Source organism: Ruditapes philippinarum, unplaced genomic scaffold (assembly GCF_026571515.1).
Source record: "Ruditapes philippinarum isolate M1 unplaced genomic scaffold, ASM2657151v2 ctg128_1_1_1_1, whole genome shotgun sequence".
Lineage (NCBI taxonomy): Eukaryota > Metazoa > Mollusca > Bivalvia > Venerida > Veneridae > Ruditapes > Ruditapes philippinarum.
In genome coordinates, this window is record NW_026861563.1 from 721,238 (window position 1) to 728,544 (window position 7,307).

The window sequence follows — 7,307 nt, forward strand, 5'->3', positions numbered from 1 at the left end:
TGCTAGAACTAAAAGAATTCCTAAGAGGAAAGGATAATGATAAGAAAACTACCGTTAAACTTAATGGGTGGGGTTTATGGCCAATACTGTTTTTAAACCATCGCAATATCAAAACCCTAAAATGCTTAAATTAATTTATTTTTCCATCAGTTTAATCAAATATTGGCAGATAAAGTACTTTTTACATATCAAACATTTTTCCGCTGTTAAATGAATGTAGAATACGAGGCCAAAAGTCTAAAAATATGGGAAACATATTAAAATCAATTTTTCGGTAAATTTCAAGATTTCTCTCCCTTTTCAAAATTTACACTTTTTGACATTTACAAAAACCAGCATTTTAGCCACAAAATATTTTGTTGATTGGCATGTGTAGGACATTCACATGATGAAGTGTGTCGGGTAAATGATTTCAAATTTAAAATCATCAAGAACTGTAAATAATTGATTTTGTCTTGTTTAAATGGTCACAACATATTTTCCTTTTAATTTTCGCATTTGAACCTCTCAATGCCAATCAATTATTGCAATCTATTTTTAGTGAAGATATTTTTATATTTTTTCATAGTCCGGTTAAACAAAATTACACTGAAATATTCCTACTTATTATTACTAGTGCTACAGAATTTTTTTTTATATTTTTGTTAGGGTTTTGATCGGTCTTAAACTTTCAATAAACACAGCTTCTTATTTGTTATGTTATGTTGAAGTTAAATTTTTGCAAAGAGTACGTGATGATTCTAATGAAATTGATCACATGCCTGTTTGTTCTGATCTATAAGTTGAAATGTTTTTAGAAAATTAAATATACAACTTGAACATGTTTTATGAACTAAAATAAAAAGGGTGATCTGATCTAAGTTCAAATATTCTTTAAAAATGGGATACTATAAAATAACAACATAATCTTATTATTTATCCATGCTTACAATTTCATATAAACCCCTATAACTATTTGTGTAAGTCATAATTACTATTTGATTAATGCAAATTTTGAATGATAACGAGATAAATGATAAAACACCACATTTAAATGAAAATGCACTGAATTGAATCAAGGGGAATTTTTAATTACTCGTGGTTTATACTTTAAAAGGAAAAATATAAAACCTAACCGCAGGTATTTTGAAATGGTATGACTCGGGAATTGGATTTAAATCTATATCCTGAACTATGATTAAAAATCCATCTATCTATAAATTGGTGAAACGCATAGTAGTTAGAGGAAATCGATATGTGACATTGATTTAAAATGTATACGAATTAAGTTTGTTTTTACTTAAATTTGTTTGTTCTGTTTAACCGTAGTTTAGTATTAGTTTTAACTATATTACAGATATATATTGCCGAAAACCTATCCACAAATTATTATATAACTAACAGCGATAAAATGTACGCATATTTTCACATTTTAAGTCTCTAAATACAAAACGGCCTCTGAGGCCCTTATAACCATTTACCAAATTTTTAATTTGTAGCAGTCCATCAAATTTTTAATGGTTTCATTATCAAATATACAAACAGTCTAGATCAGCGTCAAACTGCAGGACATGCAGGTTAGACAGACTCTGTTTTATCATATTACAATCAGGTTTAAACAGCAGGGTGATGCTTCAAAGAAATGATAATAGTCTACAGTTGAAGAACATGTTAGATATTGTGTTAGACTTAGGTCGTGTTCAGATTAAATAAAGAGGAGTTCCATTCATAACTTCAACCATGTCCAACAATTGATCGATAACGTATAGCCAGAGAAAAATCTAGATTTAGGAAAAACTACTTCGATCTGATTTGTTTGTTAAATTCTTTTACTCGGTATCATAAATCATCATATTTGTAGATGTACAAAAATGGCTTACGAGATATTTAGGCAGAAGTAAATGAGAAACTAGATCCGTTGTCAAAACAAATTGTCATGTTACGGTCTCTCAATGAAGGAAAACATATACATTGTCTGCAGAAATATTTCACTGATGTATAAGAAAAAAGAAGCGAAGCTTTCAAAGATTTTGTAAGTCTGGACAGCTGGTGAGAAAATTAATTTAATCACGATTTATACGACTGATACAAAGTATTATTGATACTTCATTTCAGTTTCATAGTTGTAAAAAAAAGTTTGTTTTATGTTACTACAAATATATTAGCAACATTTTAGCCATAATGGCAAGATCTAGGCCATTATGCAGTTTCGGCCCTCTCGCTATCCGGCATTATTTTTTCTTTATACATATGATACTATATATTGTAACAAAATTTAGGGTATTTCAAGGTCATTATAGATTGTTATCGCATGGTGCAGAGATTTGTCTTTGATGTTTCTCAGCTGTTATACGCCAGTAGCATGCTTTATTGGTAAAAGGCACAGTGAGATAGGGCGATAAAGCATACTTATTAAGAAAATATGTGCGTTATTTCAATGCACAGTTATCTAAGTACTCTTGGTTCATGTATAAGCGTGACCGTAGACAAATACACAAGGGTATGTGACGGCTGCAAAAAACGAATATATTCAGATTGGGGAAAAATAATTGGGTACTTGGAATATGGCTGGCAGTTTAGAAAAAATTTTGTCTTTGGCTTGAACGTACTTGTTAATAAACCTTTTAATCCTTTTTCCTGATGTAATGTGGTGCCTGTTGAGGATATATATTGGCAAAATTTTCTATGTCAAGTCCACGAAAAAAATAACAATAATAATTTTCATGGAAATAGATTAAAATTCCCATCTTTTTGGCATGCCATTATCAAACGGCGATTAGCGAAATACTGGCGCGTCACAACTATTTACAGAAAGGTTTTTGTCTGTGGTCATCCAACCGATCAGGAACACACTCATTACCACTGATTGGGGATGAACAATAAGAAAAAAACAAAAATCGGTAATTTACATGTACCATAAAAGTAACCGAGGTTCCGTCTGGGGAATTAAATCTATTAAGAAAAGCAAATGTTAAGTTTTACATTGTCGGGTAAGTGATACGTTGCAGATTTTCTGTGATTAGGTGCTTCCATCCAATATGGAGGAAGGTAAACAACACGAAGGTACGCGTCATTTTATTTCTATGTATTTAGACAAATCTGTTTTAAATTGTATTATAGCATAAATCGGTTATTTTCCAATCTTTTGCCCATGTTATAACGGGACCAAAACCATGTGTAAACAAAGTCACGCGCTCTTGTTATAGCCCGGTTTTAAATTTACCTTTTTTCAATCATTTGTTTTCTTTGAATTCCTTATCAGGTACGAATTATTTCCTATTATTTAATCATTTAATTGTTTTCTTTGAATTCCTTATCAGTTACTAATTATTTATCAATTTAGTAATTAGCCTGTCCGTGCTCTGCCTTGTGCCCTGTCCTGTTTTTTTTGGGGTCCGCTTGGGCTCCTTGTCACTGGTTCTTGTTGCTGGGTCATATGGGGGTTGCGTTTTTTGAACGCCGCCTTTCCTTGTTGATCTTGTTAGTCATATTTTACGTATGCGCAATACATACAGGCCCCAGTAAACAAACAAAAACATTATCAATTTGGCCGTCGTGCGCTCTTGTTATTTTGAAATTATTGGTACAAGGGCCTCAATCGCATAATAACGATGAGCAGCATTCAAGTAACTATGCCGGAAATAACGGCGTATAGACATCGCCGCTATGTAGACATAAATTCACTATCAGATCAATAAGTTCACAATGTATGTTACGTTACATATGATATATATGAATTTTATACAAAAAACAACTTTTGTAAATAAATGTGCATTAAATTTGAACCGAGAGAAGTGGTGAATTGTTTAGGCAATCTCCGTGCAAGAGACACTTATATTGAAGTGAATACTCTTGTTTATTACAGTAAAGCTATAAAATCATCTGTGTAATTAAAACATTTATTCTGACAATTTGTTTTATCGAAATTTGTCTACTTTATGTTTCGTCTCGACAACGGTGCAGACACCTAGCAACGGTTCAGAAAAGTCCACACCGAGTTGGCTTATGGGGATTTTAAACTGAAGGTCTTGTTATATCAAACTTTTGTAAACGAAAGAAACCTGTCACTCGGCTGCCTTAAGTTCTCGGGGAAGTTTTGTTTAGAACGCTTGATTGTACAAAAATTGTACGGCATACATTTGGGAAAAGTTTTCTGGTCATGTGCCAAAAACAAGGTAAATCTGATATCGATGACATCAAATATGGCGACTTTAAAACACAGCAGGATTGAAACTTGGGCTTACAACCGCTTTGCATTTTCTTGCACTTCTCACATTTGCAGTACACGGAGTTCAAAATGGTAGGCTTTTTTGGTCGCACCAACACGGTATAGGACATATGGCGACCTTTTAGCCTTACTGGTGGAGGTAGACATCTCGTGTCTCTTTATGCGTTATTTCACGAAGGTAGGATCACAGACGTTCTGTAAGCTAGCTGGATAGCTTTCTCACATGAAAGAATCCGAAAACCCTGGCGCGGCTCGAACCTACAGCGATAAGAGGCAAGGGGTTTGAGGTCAACGTCCTTAACCACGGCCGCTCCAAAAATAGTAGTTGACATTATTTGCTCTCTGTAAAGCAAACATGTTTTTCTGTAAAATAAATAAACAACGCGTGTTCATAATTTAACTAATTATGAGATACTATTCAAATCAATATGTGACATATTCTGTCATATAAAAAAAACGAAAACAAAAACAATCGTATTAAAGGCATATAAAGTAATACATTTGTATTGCAATTAAAATAGAAGGTCTGCAAAACTAAACTAATATTTAAAAACAGTTACTGAAATGACTTTGGCCATTAAATATATCTGAAATTTTCCTCGAATTAACAGGCTTGAGACAGGTGTGCTCAAGTTATCGGACTTAAAATTTTGCGGACTACACACAGACATAATTGGGATATTTGTGCTGGCATTATAATCCATTATTATTAACTTTAGTGTCTGAATTGCATTCTGGTGGAATCTGCTTATTTGAAATATAGACTAGCATCTGTGTGGAAGTTTTTTGATAGTTACGTACATCTTGCACAGACCTATGACCAGTCCGTTTCATAATTTCTTCCTCTGGCACACTTTGTAGATACAACTCCGTGGCGCATGTACGTTTTCCAGAATGTAAATTGACCTTTTAAGCATGTCTGATTAGCCATGTCTTTCATGAACGTTTTTAGAGAGTAAGCCCCATCACCTGGTTTGAATATCTCAATGTACATGATGCTTCTGGTGCTAATGGTCTTTTGTAGAATGGACCTCCTGCAACTGCTTTCAAGTATTATTTTGCCGTGTTGGGCTTTCTTTAGGGATTCTGTTTTTCACTATTTTGTCATAAAAAGGAACAATTTTGTTTTGAACATCATAGTCTTTAATAACTTTCGGATTCACTCGGCTGTGCTTCGGTCCACCTTTGTACGTTTTACAGTTTTTTTCCAAAATACTTGATATATATTCCAGTGTTGTCAGTACTATTTGAAAGTGTTTAGACTCAAGATCGCGATGTTCGTCACAACTATGTAATCCAAAAAAATTACAGTTAAAGTACACCATATACTGAAGTGAAATCGAATCACTGTCACCAAATACCCCTATGTTCATTAGCTGTTCTTCATCCGATTCTGTTAAAGGCTGTGCCTGTTGTGGTGGTATATCAAGTCCAATGCTAGTTAGATACTTCAAATGTACATCTAGAACTGTCCTGAATCTCCCAAATCTATGATTATTTTCATCTAAAAAATGCCTGTCATAAAATTATATGTTTTCTTCTCTTAGCCATTTCAAAATTCCACACACTTAATTATAGAGCATCTTAGAAGGATACAAATCCCCATTCTGTTTGCGTGCTTCTACGACTAATCTGAAATAAATAGCAAATAATATTCAGTTTCAAAGAAAACATATATCATTTTGTAATAAATGAAGATTTCTACTAGTATCATGAGGGATAATGAAACTGTGCAACATCCGTCACGCCCCCTAGCACCGGCTTGAGCGGTACTCAATTCTCAACACTTAATAGTGTTGGCATCAATGATCCCAAAGGACCAGAAAAATATAATAACACTGAAGTGAAGTACGGGGCAACTTTTTACAGCTGCCACACATCACTTGACATCTGTTGTTGTGAAGTATAAAAATCTTGAAACATAGTGATCCCTCAGCAGCATTAATGAAGCTTTACTTCAAAACATATGACATTGAAATATCAAATAAATGATCAGATACATTATCTTTATCTAAATGCCACTTTTATCATGTGGCGTCACCTGCAAATATTATAAGTACATGTTCGGAATACCGTGATTTCGGCTGGTGTAGTATTCGTCATTAAATAGCGTTTTATTTATTAAATTTCCCACAGTTTTGGCCCGGTCTTTTCGTTAAATGCCATTCCGTGGACATTGAAAAGTTTACTTTATAAAGAATGGATTCGATACTTTAAATTGCTTAACTAGCAACTTTCTGGCAATATCCTTTGTCTAAACCGGAAAGTTTGCTTACTCAATCAAACCGAGCCTGCAACATTTTCAATTTTGTTGTGTTGGACTTTCTTTAGGGATTCTGTTTTTCTCTATTCTGTTTGCTTAATCTGAATCCATGAATTGGCCAAAATAGCCTACCTTTATAAGGTTAAATAAACTGACATGAATTGCAAATGAGCAACGTTCTTCCCTGAAAAATTGTTTAATATGGCATTGTATTATTCAAATATAGAAACCTTATTGGTTTGGTTTGGTGCACCAATAACCGGTTTAAACTCCCCAGCAGTCATTATTATGCTGTTGACCGTTCCAAGGCGGCGCTCCTCTGTGTTCCTCAGATGTATGTATACTGTTTTGGTGACACTTTTTCTTGTGACCCTTGTTGTTTTCTCGTCTACGGTAAGTATCTTCCCCATTACCCCTAGTTTTTATTTCTTTGATTAACCCCCCTTCCCCCGGTCTCCTGTCCCCTTCCCCAGTGCCCTTTGACTTTGTGGGCCTATTATTCAATCATTTATTTGTTTTCTTTGAATTCCTAATCAGTTACAAATTATTTATCATTTAGTGATTAACCTGTCCGTGCTCTGTCTTTGCCCTGTCCTGTTTTTGTTTGGGGTCCGCCTGGGCTCCTTGCCACTGGTTCTTGTTGCTAGGTCATATGGGGGTTGCGTTCATTGAACGCCGCCTTTCCTTGTTGATCTTGTTTATCATATTTGATAAATATTACCTTGAGAGGTGAGTATTAACGTCAGCATCTCGCAGTGGTGGTATACGTTCACTGCAAGTAGCCTAGACTTTCTGTTGTATACAGCAAATGACCAGTTTGTTGCCCGGGTTGTATTT